This window comes from Protopterus annectens, chromosome 14.part0 (genome assembly GCF_019279795.1).
Source record: "Protopterus annectens isolate FY-2018-M chromosome 14.part0, PAN1.0, whole genome shotgun sequence".
Lineage (NCBI taxonomy): Eukaryota > Metazoa > Chordata > Ceratodontiformes > Protopteridae > Protopterus > Protopterus annectens.
The window spans coordinates 155,258,224-155,285,699 of NC_056748.1; positions in this window are offsets into that span (position 1 = coordinate 155,258,224).

Consider the following 27,476-nt stretch of genomic DNA (forward strand, 5'->3'; position numbering starts at 1 on the left):
TGAAAATATCGAAGCAACAGAAAGCCAATTTTTTTCCTAGGGAAAGAATTTGGTTGTCCGTTTCTGTTGCTTCGGTATTTTCAGTGCTGTGGTGGAAAGTTACGGGTCGGGTTCATGGCATGTGAGATAAGGTCAATTATAACAGACACATGGGATAGCGTGCTTAATGACGACATCAGTATATTGGGAAACAAACCTATTATTATTTATAGCCGGGGTAAAAACTTAAAAGAAATAATGGAAATGGACAGTAGTGTTGATGGGTACAAAAATTCCAAAATGAGCAAATGTGGGGCCTGTGCAGCCTACAAGTTCATAAACAATGGACCGTATGTAGCAGTTCACAATTTTAACAGGACTATAAAATGTCCAGGTTATGTTAATTGTAACACATAAATGGTGATCTATATTGCTACATGTTTAAGCTGTCCAACATTTTATATAGGGAAAACTATTAGAAAACTGAGATTGAGAATAAACGAGCATGTAAGAGACAACAAAAATAAAAAAAAGTTCCAATGCCCTATATATGCACAGTCAGGTCTGCTCAAACTTTAACAAGTTTCTATTTTTGTGATAGATAGGGTTCCACATAGCGATAGAGGGGGTGATGTTAAGACATTCTTGAAAGTAAAGGAACGTTTATGGCAACTTAGACTTGATGCCTCAAAACCTCCCGGAATTAATGATCATATTTCTTTCTTGAGTATGTTGAAATTGAAGTCTTATTGTATCTAAACATACAGGAAACATACAGGGTTTAGAACAGTAATATATTGTATGTACTTCAACGTATGTTAGATACATTTTAGTTATGTTAAATATTATCATTTTGGTTTTATAATGGTGTTTATTTTATTTAATGTTGATTATGTTTAGTTTTAGGAATATTGTTAAGTTTATAACAGCCTTTTCAAAATTTTAGCAATTTAGTTCTCACTACACATGAAGTAGTTGGTTATGATTGGTTGATAAAGAGGTGTGTGCATGACGTCTATGGGTTTTAAAAGTCGTCTTAGAACAGTTATTAATTAACTCTGATGAAGCCTGTTTTATTGTATGGGTGAAAGTGCTTAGTTTTACGCACAGTTAGCTTATTGTATATTGTGGTTCTGTGGATTTCCATTAAAGCTTTTTCCATTTCGGATCTACAGTCTGGTCGAATATTCTAAACTGACACTAAAGTAACAGTAGAGTTCAAATCTGAATTACATTAAGGTTTTTCTACTTAGTGCCAGAAGACTTAATAATACATTACCTGACCTACAGCATGAACATATCTGAGTAGGTGTAGTAACCGAGACTTGATGTATGAGTAAAACTATCACTTTTTACATTTTGGTTCTATGCTTATCATACATTAAGATCTGAGGCAAACTGCAGGGGCCAGTTCATATTTGTCAATAACAATATCACATTTGGACAGACACCCAGACACCCAGAGACCCACAGACTAAGCTAATTAGGCTCCAACTTACGCTGAATAAAAAAATGACTAATTTATAGCGTACTATTTGGCACTTTATATCCCCCAGATAACCATGACAGATCTGTAAAAGTACTGAAAACATCCTTATAATGGGTGATTTTAACTATCCTTCAATAAGCTGAAACACATATTGCATTATTATCAGTTAGGTTGGAACATCCATTAGCTGATCTCTGTCAAAAAACAGAACTATGTGGGCAGCAATTGCTTTAGTCAGTATGCAGTAGGCTTAACAGTTCGCTAAGTAGTTGGTGCCATTCTAGGGTACTCTAGCATGCGTCAGTATGGGATGAGATGGTTAACAGTACAGCTTACTTACTGGTGATGGTCTGTGCCTCCATTCCAGCTAACAGAACTATGTAATGTGATTGCTACTACAAAACTGTTCTTGCCATATAAAAAAAAAAGAAAAGATGACGGCATCTTGTCATATTAACGTTTGAAATGTATGCCATACAAGAGAATCGATACAAGTCAGAATAAGCCAGAATTCGACAGTCCTACTAGCTGTTACTACAGCAGCACACTATTTTGATTATTCTCTACTTTAGAGTTCACTAAGACATTCAGTAATTCCTTCACAGTTGTGGGATTACAAAAACATAACAGGTAGGCAAACTATTAACAGATCTGTGAGCACACCTCAGGTAACAGTGGTAAAAGTCTCTGTCTTGCAAATTCCACAGCAAAATTTAGCTAAATAAGCTAATGAAAGATGATTAACAGGTTTATTTTGGCAAGTCCATGGCCAACTTGCCTGCATTCTCCACTACTATCAAGTCTTAAAAGCATTCTGGAGGCAGGAATATGAAATGACTGCATATTTGAAGATTAAAATGAAAATCTAGTTGGCCCCGCTTTTCATAGTATACACACTCTTTACAGGACCTTTAATGCAAAGCTCATGATCCATACATGTAACTCCATAATGTTTATTTCATACAGACGCAGTTCCACACAGCTCTTCCAGCAACCAGGCAGTAAAACCAGAGGCGGTGGCTTAAGTAATTGGCTAGGCTTTTCTTTAAATTCTGCAAAGGTCTTTACCTAGTCTTTTTTTAGGCCACATCTACATTAGGCCATGACTTGACGTTCCAACTCTAGGAACCTTGAATCTACAAGCAGACATCATGCTGTACTCAATATTGAGACTCCTGATAGATGATCCAGCTTCCTGAATTCTGCCTTCCTGACTAAAGCCTTTTTACACCAATAAATAAGCAATTTATCATTATTCTACATAATACAATCACTTTGCCTGTTTATTTATGGTATCTTAAAGACACAGTACACATTTAGAGTCGTTCTTCCCCTTTTCCACAGACAAGTTGCCAAAAAATCAAAGATACTTGTAACCCTTTGGAAATCTTCTGGATGAAGGTCAGAAGAGTTAGGAATAACTGTTCATTGGCCTGAGCAAGATAAATGATCACCAACAAACCAACATTAGTACAATAAAATAGACTTTATTTTTTTCAGTTACTATATCAAGCTTAGTTTATCCTGAGGAAAAGAACACTTACATTTGGCTTATTGCAAGAAGGCTTCCTTGTAAATCCTAGTAGTCTAGTAGTTGATTATTAGTTGAGTAAAACATCACCAAGAGTCCTTCCAGTAGGTCTAATCAGATTTATTATTTCTTCAATGCCGCTGTGTGGTTAGTGATTTATTGTGGCATTAGCTCTTAGTTTTGTTTCCAAATTTGATGGGCTTGTATCTGGGGAGGGTTTAACTTAGGGAGGTGTCCATCATGATGTGGCAACTCCGATGGGTGCTCCCCTTAACAAAAGTACCCCTCCCACATGTGTTTAGGTGACGAGCAGTGAGTTTTAAAAAATTTGCATTGAAAAAAACTTTTCAGCATTAAGGTATCCCCTTGACTTAAAAACAAACATTAACATATTCAGCAGACCAATAAATGTCCAGAATAACTTCTACAGAGTGAAGAAAAGGAAACCTTAGGAAGTAGCAGCAAGTTAGGAAGTAGCGGCAAGTAAGCTAACAGCCATGGGATTTCTGTGCTCAACTTTGTTCCATCAGATCTGCCTCCTGTATGAAATGTGCAATTTTATGTTTTATTTTCCTTTGTGCTTTTGGTTTTGGTGTCTGAAGTAAAATTGTTATTCATTGTTTTTTTTTTTTTTGCCAACCTGGGAGATGGGGGTGCCTGTTGGGCTTATAGTTTTAATTTTTTTGGTTTCAACTGATTTATTTTAAAAGAGTTTATTTCCATCTTTATTGTTTTTCCGGTTAATAGTTAAATGGTTTGAAAATAATATTGAGAAGTAATATTTCTGGATTAATTAACCCAAATTAGTTTAGAGGAAGATGGTGGAGGGGTGTTTCTTAGGGAGATCATAGGGGGCTTTGTTCCTTATTACTTGATCAGTTCTGTGGTTACCTCGTGGCTTGGCAGATTATGAATAAAATACGGTCTAGATCAGGAGCCTTTGCACCATTTTTGTTAAGCTTTTCCTGGTTCCCATTGAAAAAATAGGATTAGAGGGGACCACTTTATATCATTTTTATTTTTTATATATAATTAAGCATGCAGTGGTGGATGACTGTGTGGACGTTAGTCTTGAAAATCTGGTCCCTTTTGGTCGGCCATTTGTACTGTTTGCAAAGGGCCTTGTGCCATTCACATGGGGAAGTGAGCAGGGTGGTTTTCTTATGAGATATTTATTTTTCAGGTTTGTTTCTTGGAGCATTGTTAATTATATTCATTTTATAATCTAGATGGGTCTTATGCAGACCGTAAGGAGCTTCTTATTATTAGTTTTATTAGTTCTTTTTTCAGAAGTTACACTTGTCCGTATTGAACTAGTAAGGGATCAATGCCTTATTTTAAATATTGTTTCCTAGTTGCTGTTTTTTTTTTTATATATAAAGTTTAAAGCTTAGAAATTAGTGATGATTCAACTCCAGTAATGATTGTTGGTTTTGGTTCTGTGGCATGCTGGGTGGGAGAGAAGTTGGTTTTCCACCTGGGTTTTGTGTAATGGTCCTCTCGGTTGAGTTTAATGCTTTGAATTATTTCTTTTTTCTTTTTTCAGAAGGTGGTCAATGTGTTGAAATTGCATCAATTCTGATAAAGCTATGCTGAGCTATGGGTCTATATTATAAGATTGACATTTCAAAACATCAAACAACATATGGTCGACACCATATGGTCAATGTCTTGAAACATTGACCTTGTAAAAAGACAGAAAAAAGTACCCTAATGGGTTTAGCACCCCCAGCCTCCCCCGCTACTTAAATATAACAACTCTGAGACCACATTACATTGCAGTAAAAGGAAATCTCCCCTTACAGAGATTTCCATTTACACGCTCAAGATTCTGAGCATTCGATATTCTAGTGTCGACAATGTCAGATTCTACATTGTCGGCTTTCGAGAATATAATATAGACCTGGAGTCATTAGGGTGCCATAGTGGTTTGGAATGCAGGAGGAATTATCAGGGAATGCCTCTTGCCCATGTTAAAGCCATTTCTAATTTTAGAAAAATAAGTCTAGTTGTGATAACTGGTTTATAAGGAGCATGTGTGTAGATCTAGATTTTGAAAAAATGCATATGGAGATTGGAGAGCCAGGGCTGGGGGTGAGGGGAGGTAGGCAAGTCTTTTGTACTTCAGTTTAAATCCAAACTAAATTTTTCTACAAGTAAAATTTGCAGTCTTCCAGAGACTAACCACTTGAAGATAGACTTTTTATTAGATGCTTCATTCTTTATCTTACTCCCCCGATAAGAAGGTCTTCTGACCATTATTCAAAAGGTTCCCAAAAGGTTACAAGTATCTTTTATTTTTGGTTCTTCGGGCCTAGCACAAATCCCTTTCTATCAGGATAACTAAGCTCATTAATAACTGTGCACTATTACAGTGTTGACAGACTGCTTCAGCTGTCATTTCTTACAGACAAGATGTACATATACCATTGTGTATGAAGATCGACGGGATTATGATCAGGTCTCCAATCATAACCAGCATGTTACTTGTTTAAGAGAAGGAGGTAAAAAAAACATAATGACAGGAAAGCTTGGAAGTGAATCTGGACACTCAAGATTTATGGGTCCAACAATAAACAATATAGAGACTTTGATTAACAACTGGAACAAATATTTATTCACAATGGAGGACAGGCTATATTTAATCAAATCAGTCATCTTCCCTAAAATACTATACCTCATACAAGTGTTCTCACTACCACCACCTAAACATATAATACAAAAATACAACAAAATAATCTTAAAATTCTTATGGCATCCACCCAAACCTAGAACAGCTTTAAACAATTATCTACCAAACTGGGAAAATAGAGGAATTAATCTCCCAGACATTGACACATGTCCAATCTGCAGTAATTAAAAACATTACGTTATTGCTTAATCCATCATATGCTTCTATGTGAAAGTCACTGCATGAAGAAATCTGTTTAGAAGACATGCAAAAACAAATACATATCATCTACACATACTATCAAACATTTTTTATTGAACCTTAAAATCATACATATTAGAAAACAAGAAAAATAAAATGTCATCTTCATATATAAACTATACATTAACCATGTTTAAAAAAATGTTAATTCTGATCCAAGTATTAAATCTTGGATGTTCTTCATTTTTCCATTAGCCTACACATCCAATAATTTTGAAACACTCAAAATAAATGAAATGGAAACTTTGAAGAAGGCAGATTTAATATACTGGTATCAACTTTTAGATAGAAACAATATATTTTCCATCATTTATCTAACAGAAAAATATAACTTAACCAATAACATTTGGGTAACTTTATAATCATTAAGGCAAACCCTAATAAATGAGAGATACAATGTTAATCTCTGTTAGACAAAAGATACCCATGTTTATTGACTATATTACAGTCATTACAAAACAACCCTTCCAAGGAAATGGGTATCTATCTAACATTTATGAATTAATCAAATAAAACAAAATATACTATAAAGAATCTTATTGGAATTATTTTGAAAAGGTCAACAAACATCCCCCTCAGGATAATGAGAAAAAGCTCATTCTCAGCTCATCAAAGCGATCTACATCATGTCTCCACTGGCACTTGTTTACATGGAGATTCCTACACAGAAGTTTTCATATGCCACATAAACTAGCTCTAATGTTTAACAAACAAGAAAGCTGTTGGAGACGTGAACTGAATTTAAAAGCAAATTGGGAACATGTTTTCTATGACTGCGTAAAATGTTAAGCATACTGGAATAATACAAACTCTTTCTTTCAGACTATATTTAATGGCAACATTGAATTAATTAAATCATCGGTGTTGTTTAACTCACCTATACCTAACAGTGTTTCATGAAATAGACAATCAATATTATGGACTTTATTATCCATAGCCAGAAAGGCAATAACAATAAACTGGAAAAAACAAGCATCTCCTTCATTTAAAGAATTCAAAAATCTTACTATGGCTGTTGGTCAAATGGATTTGAATACATTAAAAAAGATAACCAGTAGAATTACATCATTCAAAGACCTCTTGGTTAATAGTAATGGAAACCTTGGAGAAAATGGACAGCATATCTAACTAAACTGATACGACTCGATTTAATTGTATATGCTCCTTTTCAGATGTTCAGACCCCTTTGTAAATAGTTACAGTTTCTTTTTTGATTGGTTTAATAATTATTACTGTAATCTTCTTATAATAGTAACAGCATATAAACATTTTTTATTACTTGTTTCAGAATTTTCACTGTTACATACATGTTTTGTTAAAATATTGTATTTTCAATTGAAAAATAATAAAAATATAAAAGGAAAGAAAAAAGATTTATGGATCACTTTAAAGTTCTGTTTCTATACTCTGCCTCCTACAGGTTACCGAGAGGCAATCTATGCTTGGCATACAAGGCATCCTCGGATCTAGGTTTGATATACCTTTTCCATATCCACAAAATGAACAGGAGAAGAACCACTAGATCCAAGAATTTAGATTTGCTTGTGATGTAAATAAGACATGGTGAGACAGATATGTGTTTCAGGGGCTCCCCCATGCTGTAGAACAAGCTCCCCATTCATATGAAGTAGAGTCTATCCTTAACCATATTTGTGTAACCTTGACCAATGCATGGGAAATCAGAAATTCACCCCAGGTCTGGCTCCCATATTTCTGATGGACACAGGCAGACAGTAATGCCCAAACTAATGAACCTATGAACCTGCATATATACATAGGGTCTATATAAGATAAATCAAAGTTTATCTAATTGAATGCTCACATGAGCGAAAATTGCAGAACTCAAAACCGCAATTGTGAGATCGTGGTACAGTGAAAATGGGATATTTGCCCTTTCCCCACTATAGTGCGATGTCGGAGTTGGAATATATATTTAGTGGGGGGTGTGGGGGGCGCAGTCCCCCACAATTGCAATTTTGAGTTCTGGGATTTTCACTCATGAGCGTTTGGTTAGATAAACTTTCGTTTATCTAATATAGACCCTATACATACACACACACACACACACACACACACACACACACACACACACACACACACATATATATATACTTTAGTAGACTGAATGAACGCATAACTGAAATTTAAAATGCCAAGACGAAAGCATCAAAAGGTTACAAGACCAAGAGTGCAGATGACTGGAATGTAGAAGATCAATCTAAAAGGAGATTGTGGTACAGTCAGGATCGGAAATCTATGCTTTTCCTCACTGTAGTGCAATCTCGAAGTTGGTATATATTATTTGCAGGGGGCTTCCCCCCTACAAAAATGAAAAAGAAATTGGTTGTACCTGTAAATTATACATACTAACTCTGAGATCACACTTCAGTCAGGAAAAGGTAGATTTCCCAATCCTGACTGTACCGTGATCTCCGTTTAGAATATATAGCTGGTTCGATCTTCTATGTTCTGATCTTCTCTACACTCGGTCTTGTAATCTTTTGATGTTATCAGCCTGGCATTCAATTTACTAAAGTAGATCCATATCTATATATGTATATATCTATATCTAATACATATATTTTATATATGTATATATATATATATATATATATATATATATATATATATATATATATATATTTAGGTCTACTTTGAAACATCTAAAACCCATAACATCTAATTTCATAATATTGAGACCAGAACATCTAAAACCCAAAACATCTAAAACCCATAACATTGAATTTCATAACATCTAACACTACAAATCACAAGAAAATAACATCCCCTCCACATATAACAAAACCAAACTACCAAACATACTTTTTACTACATTTATGAAGGGGGGGGCAAGCCCTCCTGCACCACCAATCAATTAAATATACCAACTCTAAGATCGCACTATAGTGAGAAAAAGTTCATTTCCTAACCCCACTGAATCAAGCCCCCCCCCTGCAGAAATGTAGTAAAAAGTGTGTTTGGTAGTTTGGTATCATTATAAGTCGTTATATCTGGAGGGGATGTTATTTTCATGTGATTTCTACTGTTAGATGTTATGAAATTCAATGTCATGGGTTTTAGATGTTTTGGGTTTTAGATGTTCTGGTTTCAATGTTATGAAATTAGATGTTATGGGTTTTAGATGTTTTGAAGGGGACCCATCTATATATATATATATATATATATATATATATATATATATATATATATATATATATATATATATATGGGATTTCCCCTTTAAACCATTGAAGGGGTACTAGTGAATATGCCTATTGTCAGATTGCTATCAGTGATTGATACAAACCAAGGGTTTAAGCAGATCAAGTGGGATGAAACCAATTCTAAGTGTTGCATCTTCAATATTCCTCTAGGTTATATGTTCTTGATGAAACCTTCTGGGATTTTCTGAACTCCTGAAATATTATAGAGGGCGGTATCAGCAGTAAATAAAACAGATGAAATTTTAGTCCAGTGTAGTACAAAGCAAGAACATGCCTGACAAATAATAAAAACAAACTGAGAGACTGAGGTCTCAAGATTTAAAACACAGCAAAGCCACTTGCTAGATGGGAGATGCATTAATAGAAAATGGCTGTTGGCCAGATGCAGACTATTGCAGTGGTATTGTGAAAAAGCCGATTCCTACTATTGAGTCACTTTTTATATGATTCTTGTGGTACAGGGTCAGTTGGAGTTAATACTTCACTTGTCAGAAATCAGGTCGACATAACCAATAACCAAATAGGAAGACCAATGGAAACCAACAAGAACTTTTTTTATTGTTGAGTACAAAGCTAGTGAGCACACAATAATAAAAAAGCTTTTGTTGGTTTCCATTGGTCTGCCTATTTGGTTACTGGTCGTTTGAGAAATCACAAAAAACAAGGTAAACTTTCCAAAAACTGCCGAACAAGAAGTAAGAAGCTTCCGGCCAAAAAACCACTTCGTAATTAATAAAACAGTCTTGAAATTTATTCGATACCAACCACTATTGCGGATAAAAAACACACAGATACAAAATAAAACTTGTATTTTCGTCATCCTGGATAGGGTGACTTCTTCAGATAAAACACACAGTTCAGCCTCCAGCTTTTATAATACATTGAATCATGGATCAAATTGTAATATCATAATTAACTTAATTACCGCTGTTCCTAATCGAATCAGCTGTTCTTAAAGTTTAAATGGGCAATGATGTTTGCTAGCTGCTAGTGTATAACATATGCTTAGCCATAATGTTAACAGATATTCTTACTCTATACTACTGTTGAACCATTTCACCCTTTATCAAAGGTACTTTAAAATGTGAATTTTATTTAATCTCCTCTTAAAGGTTGTCCTACAAGTAAGGATTTTAACCTTTTAAAAAAATTATATTGAATTATTTTTCATGTAGGAACAGGGAGTGTCTTTCACATCCCCAGAAATCTTTTTCTCCTTCTTTTTTTATATATATATATATCTCCCATCCTTAAGGGGAATGCTCGCTAAACATTTTGTAAATTATGTGTTTAGCTTGATTTGTTTTATATTATTTATAAATTTGTGATTAAAGATGTATCTTTCATAATCATTTTAATGACAATCACAAGTTCAAACTATACTAGGAGTCTTAGATTGGTCCATAAACCAAGTATCCTTGGACAGTGCCTGGTAATTGAGATATATATACTTTAGTAGACTGAATGAACGCATAACTGAAATTTAAAATGCCAAGACGAAAGTACCTTTGATAAAGGGTGAAATGGTTCAACAGTAGTATAGAGTAAGAATATCTGTTAACATTATGGCTAAGCATATGTTATACACTAGCAGCTAGCAAACATCATTGCCCATTTAAACTTTAAGAACAGCTGATTCGATTAGGAACAGCGGTAATTAAGTTAATTATGATATTACAATTTGATCCATGATTCAATGTATTATAAAAGCTGGAGGCTGAACTGTGTGTTTTATCTGAAGAAGTCACCCTATCCAGGATGACGAAAAGCGCTTAATGTTATACAAGTTTTTATTTTGTATCTGTGTGTTTTTTATCCGCAATAGTGGTTGGTATCGAATAAATTTCAAGACTGTTTTATTAATTACGAAGTGGTTTTTTGGCCGGAAGCTTCTTACTTCTTGTTCGGCAGTTATTGGTCGTTTGGTTTGTGAGCTAGCCAGTTTGGTGTTCTTTCAGAAATCAGATCAACACTAAGAAAACCACTGTAATATGATACTGCGTTGGTGTTGGTCAGCTGTTAAAGAAAACAGTTTTTATGTAGCTGAGATGTCTAGTAATGACATCATCAACTCTGAAGTCTTATGATATGTCACCACCTACAATCTTGTGAGCTGATGCCAGCCAATGAGAACAAGGTGCAGTTACAGAAGGCAGGCCTACAGCCTGAGTGTCCAGAGCATTAATGTATACTCTGAAATACCATGCACAGATATAAAAGGAAATGCTTTTATTTATGATAAAATAGTATTGCCTTTGACTGCAAACTCTTCAAAGTACTTTTGAAACTTCCTTGCAGAATGTTCCAGCACATGTACAAAGGATGCTGTTATTATTGCTGGAGTATGTATAGTATGAACCTATGAAACTGATCCACATTGTGGAGACTAAAAGCAGCGAATATCCCAATGAATGTAAAGAGGATTGATTAGAAAAAAAGATGTCAAAGTGCTGTAGATTGTGTCACAGTTAGAAATATCAGCGGAGAAACTAAAAGTGCCTAAAAGCTATAGTACAGATAGGTTGCCTATGGATGTGCTATTATGACAGGATGTCTGGATGGGATGATGCTACTATTTCCCCTCTTTTCAACACATTTCCCACTTAGAGAAGTACTGTTGTGTGTTCAAGACTGGTATTCACAGAGGGTTATATTAACAGAAATGTCTGTGCAAAGCTCTGTTAGCCATAAAAAACAAAAGTAAAGAGAATTTCTTTTTTTTTTCAAATTCACTAATGAGTTCAGTAAATGATAATATGTAACAGAACAGCATTTATCTTAAAACAGTGGAAGTTTGGAGATAATGTCTTCGGTGCATGAGGACTGGAGATTACCATCAGCTGACCAAGCAAGATTTTGTCATCTTTTAACTTGCATTATTATGATAAAGAAGAACATGACATTTGTCCATGTAACAAGCTCCTTCATGCAGCTGCAGTATCATAACTGATGGAGTCAGCAGTCTGTGACGCAGCTAATACTCAAAGTTAATTCATCGCATTAAATTTAAAAAATGCTCTTCCTGTACTCAGCAGGTAAATGTATAGCTCAGTCTCACTAATCTGTCTGAAAAGACAGCAATTAATAATTGTACAAGAAAAAAAAATGTCCACCTAAATTCCAGTGGCGGCTCGTGGCATCAGCCTGCAGGACTGCAGCCCCCCCCCCCCCAGCTGTGTGAGAAAAAAGAAAAGCACACCACTTTGCCCAAAAAATTATTTTTTTAATTAAAACTGGCTTGTTTGTATAAAAAACGAGTCTGACTGACTCGCAAAGTCCCGGAACTCGAACTGTGCATGCTCGTTGCTCGTTGAGTTCCGGGTTTTTTTTTTCATCTAAATATGGTTGCTGGACTGTCTCTGACTGCTGTAGAGACAATCCAGACTATGGAGAGTTCTGCATCAGTGTGTGATGCCTAGAATAGCCATATCAAAATATCAGAGTTTGAAATGACCTGAGACAGCTCCAGCATAGCTACTGTCTGGTCATCATTTCCAAGTTTTTGATGCTGTGGGCTACATTTGTGAAGATGAATATATGCAATATTACTTTACATTCCATTACATAAACCTGATGTCAGAAGGGATGTAAGCTTATCATCTGCCCTTTAAATACATTCAGCATTCTCCATGCCCACTAGTGCTTTCTCCTTAGCTTTCTCCACCTGTCCATTGCCCCCCCCCCCCCGAATGCCCCTCTCTCTTCACTATTCATTTTGGTATTCCCTTCTGTGGAGCCACAACTCTCTGTCTTAATAAAGAACTTTTTTTTGAACTCCATGGCGTAGTTAGACCATAACGGTGCACTGCCTGTCATGGCGTAGTTAGACCATAATGGTGCACTGCCTGTGCCCCTTCTCCCTGCTCCTGACCTTTCTGTGCAAGGTGACTTTTTTTATCACCTGGGCAGGAACTTGAGTACACAGAGAAGTAACTTACTCAGGTAGTGCCAGTGCCATTCCTGATATCCATACACCTGTTCTGCATAATCTCAAAAATAGGTCCATTCCTGACATAGCCCTTCTAGCATGTCCATTCTCATTAATCTCTGCTCTCTCCTTAACTCTTAAATTAAGGAGCAAAAAACAAAGTTCCCTGCTGTAGCAAACCACTTACTACAATAATACAAATCTACATTGTAGTAACTGGCATACTACATTTTAAAACCAAAAGGGAAATTGGGCAATGGGGCTTTTACCAAATCACCCACTAACCCTTCACAACTTAAGCACTGACCCCAATTACAGTACTGGCATTCAGAACTGAATGCCAGTGCTATAATAAAACCCCATCAGCAGCTGTCAATAGCATCTCCAAATGCCTTACACTTGGGGCAGCTCCCTCTTGACCCCACCCTAGTTACATTACACTTGGGGCAGCTCCCTCTTGACCCCACCCTAGTTACATTACACTTGGGGCAGCTCCCTCTTGACCCCACCCTAGTTACATTACGCTTGGGGCAGCTCCCTCTTGACCCCACCCTAGTTACATTATACTTGGGGCAGCTCCCTCTTGACCCCACCCTAGTTACATTACACTTGGGGCAGCTCCCTCTTGACCCCACCCTAGTTACATTACACTTGGGCCAGCTCCCTCTTGACCCCACCCTAGTTACATTACACTTGTGGCAGCTCCCTCTTGACCCCACCCTAGTTACATTACACTTGGGGCAGCTCCCTCTTGACCCCACCCTAGTTACATTACACTTGGGGCAGCTCCCTCTTGACCCCAACCTAGTTACATTACACTTGGGGCAGCTCCCTCTTGACCCCACCATAGTTACATTACACTTGGAGCAGCTCCCTCTTGACCCCACCCTAGTTACATTACACTTGGGGCAGCTCCCTCTTGACCCCACCCTAGTTACATTACACTTGGGGCAGCTCCCTCTTGACCCCACCCTAGTTACATTACACTTGGGGCAGCTCCCTCTTGACCCCACCCTAGTTACATTACACTTGAGGCAGCTCCCTCTTGACCCCACCCTAGTTACATTACACTTGGGGAAGCTCCCTCTTGACCCCACCCTAGTTACATTACACTTGGGGCAGCTCCCTCTTGACCCCACCCTAGTTACATTACACTTGGGGCAGCTCCCTCTTGACCCCACCCTAGTTACATTACACCCCACCCTAGTTACATTACACTTGGGGCAGCTCCCTCTTCACCCCACCCTAGTTACATTACACTTGGGGCAGCTCCCTCTTGACCCCACCCTAGTTACATTTCTGTGTATACAAACATCACGCTCCATTCTCTCATTTCTTTTTATCTTTACTTAAGAATAACTATGGCTCTCCTCGCCTCTGGTTATGTTTTTGTGCCACCATTCCACTCAGCTTTCTTAACGTTTCCTGTCAACTTCTTCCAGCAGCCTGATGTCCTTGTTCCTTGTATGGTTTTCAGAACTATCACAGTGGTCAAGGGGCCTTGAAGAGTGGAAACATTCCTGCTATATGTCTGGAGTCTATCCCCCTCATAATGTACCCGAAAACTGTTTTCTGCTCCCACTGCCTCACCTTGATGCTGGTGATCCAATCCAGGACTGATACAGTCACTTCAGACCCATTTCTTTCTCTCTTGCAGTCAGTTCCACTTTTCCCAGGTGGTACTTCCCAGAACAATTACCATTGCCTTAGTCTGCTGCTTTTGGCATTTGTCTACATTAAACCTCAGCGCCATCTTTTGACATTCTTCCCACAGTTTACAGACCCTTCCTTGACTCTTTCATCTTTATGTAGTCAGAGAATGGCTGATACTGTTATTCAGCCCTTCACATGACTAAAGAGTACCAGATTCAGTACAGACCAGTGCAAACCAGTATAGACCAGTGCAGTACTCCACTGTTCACAAATTCATGACATCATCAGAGCTGAGCTGTGCGCCAAAGGTAAAGTGCCTACCCTTTCTCTGGAACAGACTTTCTGTCCAAATTAGACACTGTGATACACTGTCTTTAAAAATGAACCACACAACTAGCTGGATCTTCATAAATTCACCCCTGGTATGACTGGTCTGGCCATCCTTGAAAAGAAAGGCAAGGTTTAAAGGTGGATACTGACAAGGCAAAATGACCTCACTGCTCGGTTGCCTAGGAACTTACATGATTTTATGCTCCCCTCTTACTGCAACCTTCTACTTCCTACTATCCCACAATGCAACAATCCATCTCCTTAGATTTACTCCTATCAGTAACCCTTACAGCTTGCCCTTGAGTCGACTGCATGGAAAGTTGGAAACCAATCAAATGCCTTCCAGAAATCCATGTAGAATAATGTCCACTGACATTTTCCTTTCAAAGTATCCTGTAATCTAGTCATAAAACTGGATCAAGTTTGATTGTCAGCTCTTTCTGGTTACGCTTTCTTGTTGCTTGCTGTCCTGGAGACTATAATCCTCCAGGAACATTACAAACCTTTCTCACAGAAATGTCTTCATAATTTTTCCTGATACTGCTCTTAAGCTAATGTAACTGGAGTTTCCTGGAATGTTCTTTCTTCCTTCCTCATTGTCAAAATGCTTCACACTCATTTTCTCCCACTTCTCTTGCAATTCACCACGGGTGAGTGATCTTTTGAAGATTCCCACCTGAGAGTCTAGCAGCAAAAACCTAAAGATTCTAGGATTTAGCTCACTGGATCCTTGTGCTTTATCCTCCCCCTAATGCAGTCAGTTCCTTTTGCACTACATCCCTGTCACTCCTAGTGTCCATGCACCGATCTTCCCTTTAGGCCCCTGCCTTTATTCCAGCATGTCAGCCTCTGCTTGGTATCCTTTTGAAGATGAAACAAAGCATTCATTCATTGCATCTGCTTTTTCCCAGTCTTGAGTGCTCTTCCTATTTGTGCTTAACCTGTCCATGTGAGTACCTCCTTTCTTCCTTTGTGCGATGCACTTAAGAGGCACTTGCTATCCTCCCTGTTCCCTTCTACAAACTCCCTTTCAGCGTATGCCTTTGTTTCCTTTACCACCTCTATTGCTGTTTTGCTAGTCCACTTGGTCAGTGTCTCATCCATATCCTTAGCTTCTCCTTTTCAAACCCATCATTTGATCCAGTCATTTACCCTAAATGATCATCACACATTTCTTTGTAGCCATATTTGCCTTTTCTCTTACAAAAATACACTGTACGAGCACGTACACAAATGCATGGACCTTGCCACAACAAATAGAACTAAGACACTCTCCTCCAAAAAAGGAAGCCAATCTGGTGGTCCCCACCCATCAATAAACTCTACAACAGAACAAGAAACTGTTGCAGAAAAAAAATGAAGTCACAAGACTGGAAAACCTCCCTTATCAGTCTCAACAAAAAGCTGAGATCCCTTAAAAAATCCTCTAAAGCCAGCTATGAAGGCAGAATTGTGGCTGACATCAAAAAAGTACAGTTTTGTACCTACCATAAATGTAGATGTCTGATAGATATGCAACTGCAGTCATAACATATGGGTTGTCCTGCCTCAGGCAGCCCTCGGTCGGCCGGATTCCAAAGTCTGGGTCCGACGTCGGCTGATGTCGCATTTCTCTCCGACGTCAGAGCGGCTGGAGTATATAAGCATCAGCCGATGCCATTTTCTTCAGTGTTTCTTGCCCCAGATGCCAGGTGCCCTCCAAGAAAGGCTGTAATCAAATTGGAAGACAAAAACAGGATTCCAGACAAATAAGTAAGCAATAAACAGATACACCATAACAGATATCCCCAGCTAAGAGAAACAAGGATAGGAGTGGACCCAAGGCATAGAGGGGTATGGAGGAAAATCGACTGCAGTTGCATATCTATCGGACATCTACATTTATGGTAGGTACAAAACTGTACTATGTCCTTCAAGAATGCAACTGCAGTCATAACATATGGGTTGAATACCATAGCTTAGCTGGGGGAGGAGGAATGCTCTAGGAAAGAGACGGTGTGGCAATCAAACCCCGCAGGACTGCCGAAGCAAAGCCTGCTCTAGATCTGGAATATAGAGGGAGATTGTAGTGTTTGGAGAATGTATGCATGGAGCTCCATGTAGCAGCTTCTAGAATGTCCTTGGTAGGCACCCCTCTTAAGAATGCTGTAGAGGTGGCTGTAGCTCTGGTGGAGTGTGGTCTGACATTGGCTGGAACATTCTTCCCATGGAAGGAATAACAAAATCTGATGCAATGTCCAATCCATTTTGAAATAGTTTGTTTGGAAATTGCTTTTCCTTGTACTCCAGGGGCGTAAGCTACAAGAAGCTGATCAGACTTCCTACTGGTCTTGGTTCTGTCCAGGTAGTAGCAAAGTTGTCTGTGAATGTCCAAGGTATGCAACAGTCTTTCCCCTTTGCTCTCAGGATTGGGGAAGAAAGTAGGCAGGTGAATAGCTTGATTTAAAGAAACCCTGGATACCACCTTTGGCATAAAAGTAGGGTTGGTTCTTAAGGAGACCCTGTCTCTGTGAAAGATTATGAACGGTGGTATTGCCATTAGGGCCTGTAGTTCCGAAACCCTTCTTGCTGAGGTAATTGCCAACAGGAAAGCTGTCTTCCATGAGAGAAATTGTAAGTCCACTGAAGCTGCTGGCTCAAAGGGAGGTAGAGTCACTTTTTCTAGAACAAAGTTGAGGTCCCAAGCTGGCACTGGAGCCTTTCTTGGTGGCTTAATGTTCTTGATTCCCCTGAGGAATTGCCTTAACAAAGGGTGTGAAAACACAGGCGGATCAGTGTTATATCTAGCTGAAATAGCTGAAGCATGTATCTTTATGGAAGAATATGAGAGTCCATTCTGTAGCATATCTGCCAAATATTCCAGGATGAGTGGGATGTTCAATAATGAGGCATCATGTCCCTTGCTGGTATTCCAAATGCTGAATCTCTTCCATTTTGCTAAGTAAACCTTTCTGGTGGATGGTCTTCGAACTTCTGTTAATATCCACTGAACTTCCTTGGAGAGAGATAGGTTGAGGTTATTCATGGAATCTCCCAGGCTGTTAGCTGCAGCGTCTGAAGGTTTGGATGCACTGTTTTGAAGTTGTGTTGAGTCAAAAGTAGGGGCCATTGGGGAAGGGCCCACTTTTTGTTTTGACATATGCTCCGTAGTAGTGGATACCAGTGTTGTCTTGGCCAGTCTGGAGCTATTAGGATCCCCTTGGGCCTCTCTGCTTTGATCTTTAGTAATACTGTGGTCATCAGTGGCAGAGGTGGGAATGCATAGATTTTTAGGGAGTTCCAGTTGAACGAAAGAGCATCTATTTTCCAAGCTTGTGGATGATATGTCCTTGAACAGAATTTTTGTAGGTGATGGTTGAGGTGGGAGGCAAATAGGTCTACTTCTGGCCTGCCCCATGTCGAGGTGAGTTGTGTGAAGATTTTCGGATGTAACCTCCACTCGTGTGGATCTATGAAATTCCTGCTTAGGCTGTCCGCCAGCACATTGTCTTTGCCTGGAACAAACTGGGATTGCAACTGTATGTTTAGGCTCAGTGATTTTTCCCAAAGATTCATTGTCAGTCTGCAAAGGGAGTAAGAATGGGTGCCCCCTTGCTTGTTTATGTACCACATCACAGTGGTGTTGTCTGTGCGTATCAGTAGATGGCCTTGCTGAAGTTGTTGTCGAAAGGCCTCGATGGCATGCATTACTGCCAGCATTTCCTTTTGGTTTATATGCAGATGTTTATATGACCATTGTCCTTGTATACATCTGCCCTCCATGTGCGCCCCCCATCCAAGGTCTGAGGCGTCTGTGGTCATGGTCTGTGTTATCTGAGGTTTTTTGAATGACATACCTGTGTTTGCCTGGCTTACCGAGGCCCACCATAGGAATTCCTTTTGTAGGCATGGAATGAGCGGTATGGTTGTCTCTAGGTTGTTGCTGTGCTGAGACCATAGGCTTTTTAGGTACCATTGAAGCTTTCTCATGTGTAGTCTTGCTAATGGAACCAGGAGAATGCAAGATGCCATGTAACCCAGGGCCTGTAGGAATCTCCTTGCAGTCATCTGGGTGAGTTTTGCCAAACCTTTGAAATAATGAGTTAACTTCTCTTGCTTGTCTTCTGTCGGGTAAGTCATTTGAGAGGCTGTGTCTAGATTGGCTCCTAAGAAGGTTATTTGCTGGGATGGTTGAAGTCTTGACTTTTGGAAGTTGACTGTTTATCCCAGAGCCTGTAGCAATTGTATGACATAGTTCAAGTTTTTTGTCAAAATCAATTTGTCGTCCGCTTGTATGAGGCAGTCGTCCAGGTACGGGTAAATTTGGATCCCCTGGAGCCTGCAATGAGCAATTACTGAAGCCAGGCATTTTGTGAATACTCTGGGCGCAGTAGATAAGCCAAATGGCAATGCTGAGAATTGATAATGCTCTGGCCCTGCAAGAAATCTGAGGTATCTTCATAAGCTGTGTCTGATAGGGACATGCAGGTATGCCTCCTTGAGGTCCAGAGTAATCAGCCAAGACCCCTTGCCCAGCATGGGAAGGAGTTGCTGTAGAGTCAGCATTTTGAACTTTGGTACTATGAGAAAAGTGTTTAATGTGGACAAATCCAGTATTGGTCTCCATTGAGTTTCTTTTCTTGGAACAAGGAACAGTCTTGAGTAAAACCCCTGGCCTTGTTCTTGTTGTGGAACTCTTTCTATTGCTTTGATCTGAGCAAGCAGAGAAATTTGCTTGATAGGCTCTGCCCTCTGGTTTTGTGGTAGGTTTGGCATGCCTTGTTTTCTTGGTAAGGTATGAAAGTGGAACCTGCAACCTTGGTCTATAATGTCCAAAATCCATTTGTCCTTTGTCAATCTGTGCCAATTGTCTGAAAACAGAGATAATTTTCTGCCCAAGGGAGCTTCTACTTGCTCCTTGGTCAGCGGAAGTAGAGGAAAGTCATTTAGATTGTCCCTGTGGGGCAGGGGAGACCCCTGTGTCACTTCTTTGGTTTGCTGGTTGCCATTGTCATCCCCTGTAAGAACCTCTGTATTGTCCTCTTCCCCGGCCACAGTTTTACCCCTTTGAAATCTTTCAGGATTAGGAAAGGACCAAGTTTTAGAAGGCCAATTCCTGCTGAATCTGGGTGGCTGAACCTGGAGGAAATCTTTGACCGTCTGAACTGATTTTGCTTTTTCCTTGATGGACTTTAACACATCTTTAGCATTAGCACCAAAAAGCTTGTTCTTTTCCAAGGGTGCATCAAGAAGTTTTGCCTTAACATGATCTGGTAGAGGTTGTTCTTTTAACCATGCATGTCTACGAATGACCACCCCTGTCATAGCTGCCCTACATGAAGCTTCCAATGCATCATATCCACACTGCAGAAAGTGATTGCTGACTTGCTGAGAATTATGTACAGCTTCCTGCAAAGACTTCCTGTCTAAAGGTTCAGGAGAGGCCAATGTTTTCTGTAAATCATCTAACAGGTAATCCTGGTATTGAAACATATGAAATAGGCAATTCAGAGCTCTCATAGATAAAGTAGTGGAGGTGTAGACCTTTTTCCCCCATCTCTCTAATGACCTAGCTTCCCTGTTGGAAGGCAAAGGAGTTTTGGAGGTGGATGCTGAAACCCCTTTAGGTCCCTGGGAAATAGTTTCTAAATCAACAGCATGAGCCCTAAAGAAATGAGAATGTGTTTCTGGGACCCTATAATATCTGTCTGGCTTGGCTGGAGCAGGAGGAAGAGTATCCGGGGTAACACTGGAGTCAGAGTATAGGTCATCCAAAACATCAAGCACAGGAGGTATAGCCAGGGGCCTGTGTTGGGGCTTTTTAAGGAAGGTACGAAGGCACTTTCTGGAATCAGAATATTCCTGGCCTTGCCACTTAAAATGTTCCCTCATGGAATGCAGAACTTCCCCAAAAGAAATATCCTCAGGAGGGGAGGCCGAGAGAGTCCTCATAGGTCTGGAAGAGCTCTTCCTGGCCATCGGAGTGAACAGAGTCCTCAGAATCTTCCTCTGAAGGGATAGGGTCAGAGGGTTCAACCTGGGGCCTCTTATCAGAAGGAGGCTGGGATCCTCTCTCAGGATGGGCCTGTGAATCTCTAATCATGGAAATTAAGTCTGCGGCCATAGTCATGATTTGAGTTTCAGGAGTAGGCTGAGGTAAGGCTTTAGCAGTAAGGTGCTTGGTCTTGCTGGCTGCCTTAGCACGTGTGTAGGTCTTAATAGATATGGCCATAGGAGGCCTAGCAGCTCCACGTGCAGGAGTGACCTTATCTACAGCAATGGTCTCGGGCATTTCCTCGGTTTCAGTATCCGGAGGAAAATCTATAACTGGCATCGGTGTGGCCTCTGGTGTCGGAGGTATCGGTAATGCGGTGTCTTCAGTTTGGAGCGGTGAAATAACCGTCTCAGGGGGAACCGGAGCACTCGCGGTAGGTTTTGGCATGGAGTCGGAGGAAGACGCGGGCCGAGGATGTCGGTCCCGGTCTTTTCGTTTCTTAGGAGTCTGCGATGTCGGAAGTTCCGACGGCATTGTATAAGCAAATTTATCGCCGAAAAAGTCTTCAACAAACTCCGCCCGGTGCCTGAGAGTGCGCTTGTTGAAGCGAGCACGGGCGACACAGGCCGAGACGTCGTGGTCTGGGCCAAGGCAAGGAAGACAGTAAGAGTGGAAATCCTTATGAGGTATTTGTTTACCACAAGACAGACAATTGTTAACTTTTTCAGTAATTTCTGACATCGGCTGAGGCAAGAAAAGGTCCCCAATGGGGTACTTAGCTTTTTTGATGACTTCGGATTCGAAGAATACAGGAGATGACCGACCAGCACTTGCGAACTGCTTCTGCTTCGGGCACCATGCGGCAAGAAAGACTGGAGAAAATGGCATTGGCTGATGCTTATATACTCCAGCCACTCTGACGTCAGAGAGAAATGCGACATCAGCCGACGTCGGACCCAGACTTTGGAATCCGGCCGACTGAGGGCTGCCTGAGGCAGGACAACCCATATGTTATGACTGCAGTTGCATTCTTGAAGGACATCAACCACAAAGCCTTCTATAGCTATATCAAAAACCTCCAAGGCAATACCCAGATTTGCTCTGAGTTATTGCACAATGACACCTCCTATACTGAGCCAACAGATATAGCCAACATACTGGCCGACAGATTCAGTGCCAAATTTATCTCCCCCCGCCCCAAGGGCCCTATCATAATACCAGTAGAAAGCCTGGTACCCACCATTTCTGTGGCACAGGTAAAAGCTGCATTGTCCAAAGCCAAGAATACAGCATCCATGGGACCTGATAATATCCATGGCTGCATCCTACATGAGCTACAAAATGAACTGGCACCACATCTGTGTGCCCTCTCCAATCACAGCCTTACATCAGGCTATGTCCCTAATGAATGGTGCACTGCTAGAGTCATCCCGTTCCATAAATGGGGAGCAACTACAGACCCGGGGAACTATTGCCCCATTAGCCTGATGAGTCTGGTATGCAAAGCTATGGAGCACATCATCATGGACCTGCTTAACATAGATATAGGCACTCTCCAAACTCTTGACCTCACATAGTTTGGCTTTGTCAAGGGGAGATCCTGCCTGCTGAACCTGCTTGACTTCTTCGAGGCAGTAATCAAGGCTGTGGATGAGGGTAAGGCAGTGCATACAGCCTACTGTAACCAGGCCAAGACATTTGTTACCATTCCCCACTCAGGTATCATTCATAAACTCACCAAACTAGGCATCAATTCTTACATCACTAGGTGGGTTGCAAATTGGCTCACAGGCAGGACCCACAGAGTGAAAGTTGCAAATTCCAAGTCAGACTGTCGACCAATCATGAGTGGAATCCCACGAGGCTCAGTCCTGGGCACTCTCCTGTTTGGCATCTACTTCTCAGAAGTCTAGGCCAACACAAAAGGACTCTGACTGACCAAATTTGCTGATGACTGAAAGCTAGGAGTCATTATTAACTCCCCAAGTGATGCAGACATCCTACAAAAGGGCCTCTCTGAGACCAATGGCTGGTGTCGGAACCATAGCCTGAAGCTTAACGCCAAAAAATGCGTTATCATCTCCTGTGGAAAAAACCCGGTTCCCACAAATTACCACGTTGATGGGAGATCTGGGCACCCAGGTCGACAGCCACCTCACTTTCGACCACCACATTGCCACTGTAGTTAGAAAGTCCTTCTATGTAGCACATCTTATAACCAAAGTGCCAACTTTATCTGCATCCAGGAAGAAAGAGGTCATAATCCCTCTCTACTCATCCCTCATTAGACCAAGCATCGAGTATAATGCCCCATTTGGCATGTACCTGACCAGAAACCTACAACAGTAGGACAGGCCACAAAAGTACCTTACAAAAAGGATCCTAGGCCTTAAACACATGTCCTACATGGACAGACGCAAGAAACTTCAGCTGTTCTCAGTCTCTTATTGTCTACTTAGGGGTGATCTCTGCTTGACATACAAAGCCATGTCCAACCCAGTCCTACTTGAAATGCTACACCTAAAGAAATCCAATCCCCTTGTGCCACACGCTCCAGAGATCACAGCCTCATTTCCACAATTAACAGAACATGCTGGAGGGACAGGTTCATCTCCCAAAGACTGCCCACACTCTGGAATAAGCTTCCCATTCATGTCAAGCAGAGCACCTCACTGGTCCTCTTCAAGAGAAACCTTGATGAGTGGATGGGTAACAGAAAGTTCATTCCAGGGATCACTCCAGTTGCCCTACTGGATGGGGCACTGTGAACTAACATTGGGTGGCACTGTGCCTGGGAAATTTTCTTGGGCTAGGTTTGTAAAGGCTCCAGGGCCATTAGCCTAGTACATACCTATGAACCTTTTTTTTTTCCTGCCCCTCATACACTTCTTTATATCCTTAAATACCCCATCCCTGCCCACTTCTTTATATCCTTAAATACCCTATCCCTGCCCACTTATTTATATCCTTAAAAAAAACACTTCCTTGCCCCACTCCTATAGCTTGTTTACACCATTGTTTATTCCAAGACTCTTGAATCACCAATGACCACTTCCTCTATCTGGTTTTAATCCGCTGTCCTAAAATCTCACATAATAATATCTATTTTTGTAATTTTATCCTCCCCCTATTCTAAACCAAACAGTAGCATGATTAGTCCTTATTAATGGTGCCTTGCCTGCACATCAGTGACCACCTCTGTACTAGGTTAGAACCACATCTAGAATTCAATCCTTTCTGATGTCATCCTACATGGTTGCCTTAACATTTCATGGTCCAAAATATGAGTCAAAACTATCCTTTCTGTACCCTGAAATTTGGATCTCAAAGGTGCTCCTACCCCCATGAACAGTAGCCTTTTCCTCCTACCCACATCTTTAATCTCCTTTCCAGTCTCCCATCCTCCATCCTGGATCTGGATGTGTCTGTGGGTATTTTCCAGTCTCCCATCCTCCATCTTGGATCTGGATGTGTCTGTGGGTATTTTCCAGTCTCCCATCCTCCATCCTGGATCTGGATGTGTCTATGGGTATTTTCCAGTCTCCCATCCTCCACCTTGGATGTGTCTGGGGTAAGATACAGTGTGCTGCTTCCTCATTGCCCTACATTAACTGTCAGGACACCTAACCTAGGTTCTGGCCCTGCCTGCCTCCCAACCACATTTAGTTCTGTGTTCTTCCTTCTCTCTGACATTGCATCTGAGGCCCTTCTTTCTGTAGATTTGCTGCTTCAGATTGATCTCTCCATCCTTCACCATTCCTGAATAACTTCATACTGAGGCAAATCCACATAACACACTCTCGTCTCTGGTCCATGTTTCTGTAATACCATCAGACTCTTCATCCGATTGTGATTGAGTCCCCAGTCACTTCAATCCTCTTTTCTGCTCTACAGTACAACTTACCACCTTTACTTCCTGCCCATGTCATTACCTTTTCTGTCAGTAACTTTTTCATCCATTTTTACCATTCCAGCCCTTTTCGGTATCTGTACTGGTTACCTTCCTTGCTCTGCATTATCTGATTCCTCTCCATCTCTCTCATGCTCTTCCTATAAGATTTCCTCACTATTTCCCTTTCAACCTTTGTCCCTCCCATGTGTCTGTTTCCATCCCTGTGTGATTCCCTCCTGCTCTCCTTGTGGTGCTGAGACATGTATAGCCAACTCTGGTTCTGTCTCTCTCCTTCATCACTTGTCCCTGCTTTCTGCATTTGTTCTTTCAGCCCACATTCTTTCTTCTTATCTTTTCTTTTCTGGCTTTATCTCGTAGTTTCTCTGTTCTTTCTATCTCAGTGCATTATACTTCACTAGCAACCTTTCTCCATGTCCTCCTTTCCTCTGCCTTTCTTGTCCATTATATTTATTTATTTATTTAACATTTGTTGACTGGGAAAGTCTGACTAGGACAGAGCCTATTTTCAGCAGACACCCAGGGAGAAATTCTCCAGATGCATGTCTTTGGAGTGTGAGAAGAAACCAGAGCACCTGGAGGAAACCCACGCAAATGCAGCAGGGACATGCAGATTCTGCACAGAAGGCACCCCAGCCAGGAATCAAAGTGGAGAAGCTCTTTCTGTGAGGCAACAACATTAACTGCTGTACCACTGCACCACACTTTGCCTGCAGCTCCTATATTTAACTATGAAACTCACCCATCCCCCTGTAGACCCTGCATCCTTTGTCTCCTCAAAGCTACCTGGGAAAAAAAGCTCATCCAAATCTTGACCACTTTGCAAAACTTTCTCGTAGATTTTTCAACAGGTCTGGGAATGAACAAAATCTTTGGAAATCAGGCCAGAGTGGTACACATATACCTACAGCCATTAACGAGGAAAGCTACTGCAGCTGTCATCCTACTATTTCAACATCTACTGCTTTTTTAGAGCTTGTTGACAGTGCTGTTATATCCATCTACCACATATACTGACTAATATGAATACTTACTTATAGTTTCATTTAAGACACTTTCAAGTTATCCCTCATGGGTGACATATGTTCACATATAATAGCATTCACACAGCGCTGGGGAATAGCCATAACAGTTTTGAGGTCGTTACCTTCTCCCTTCTCCCTCTTCAGCTTTTTATTACGCTAAACATCGGCTTTCAACTGCAAATACATTCCCCCACACTCTCTTAAGGAAAGTGGTGAGTATATCTTTTCTGGTTAGAAGTAAATATGACATATGATTTAGCCATCACTGGGGACTTCATGATCGGTTACAGACCCTCTGCTGATTGTTTCACGCATCCTTCCTATGTACAAGATTGGCTGCTCAGCTCTGCTCCAAATAACATTTCTGTTTATGATGCTACGAATGATGCCTTTAATAACCATCTCCCAAACTCTACCTGCTGATGTCAAAACACAGTCTGTAAGACAGATCATTACAGCTCAGAAACATTAACTCATTTGTCACCTATTTTTTCTTCATGATCAGAAGCTGTTAAATGTTTCATCTTTTTTTGTTATATTAACCTAGATGCTAACACAGAATGCTTCAAACAGATGTTCTGCACTCTTAATGCCATGGGTCCTAACAGGTACAGAGTAGGTAAAGCTAAAACTCTGTCATGAGTATCTGAAGAAACAGACTCACTAATGAGTCATTGTAGCGGGTCTATATTGCAACATCGAACGCTAAAAACAGCAAACGATGTTTCATCGACACATTTTCAGCGAAAGCTGAGAATGTCGAATCCACAGAACAGCGATTTCTTTCCTAGGGAAAGAAATTGCTGTTCCAACCCCCGCAAAAAAACATTAAACACTTCCAAACACATACACACATACCCTAATCCTAATCATACCCCCCCCAAAAACCAGTAAACAACTAAATACAAATATGCACATAACCCAACCATATATTTAACGAAAAAAAAAACCAGTAAACATTTTAAACCATATGCACTTACCTTAACCCGCACCCTAACCCTAAGGTCAGTAACTGTTGCACAATCACACTCGGGAGCTATACCAGACAAGGGACCACACTACACTTCAGAACACAGCAAAACAATGAAACAGTCAAGCGACTTCTTTCCCAGGGAAAGAATTCTCTGAACAGCCACTTCACTGTTTTGCTGTTCACTCTACATGTGTCGATGAAAACGCATTCGACAAAATGCGTTTTCGTTGTACTCAAAGGAACCCATTGTAGCAGCATCTGGAAATACCATCATCAGATGAGATACTTTTTATTCCCTGTCAATATAGTAAACTTTATTACAAAGTCAAATGCCTGCTGCTTATTCTAGCATCAAACATCTTACTCATCTCCTGAATCTTGGACGGTTCTGGAACGGTATTTCAGAGCTACTCAACTTCAGCAGAGCTCTTAATAGAGCAGAGATCATCATATGTTCCCACAAGCCCCAATTAAGAAGAAGAAGGAAGTCCATTCAAGCAGTTCTGAACCTGTATGCCACCTTCCTCA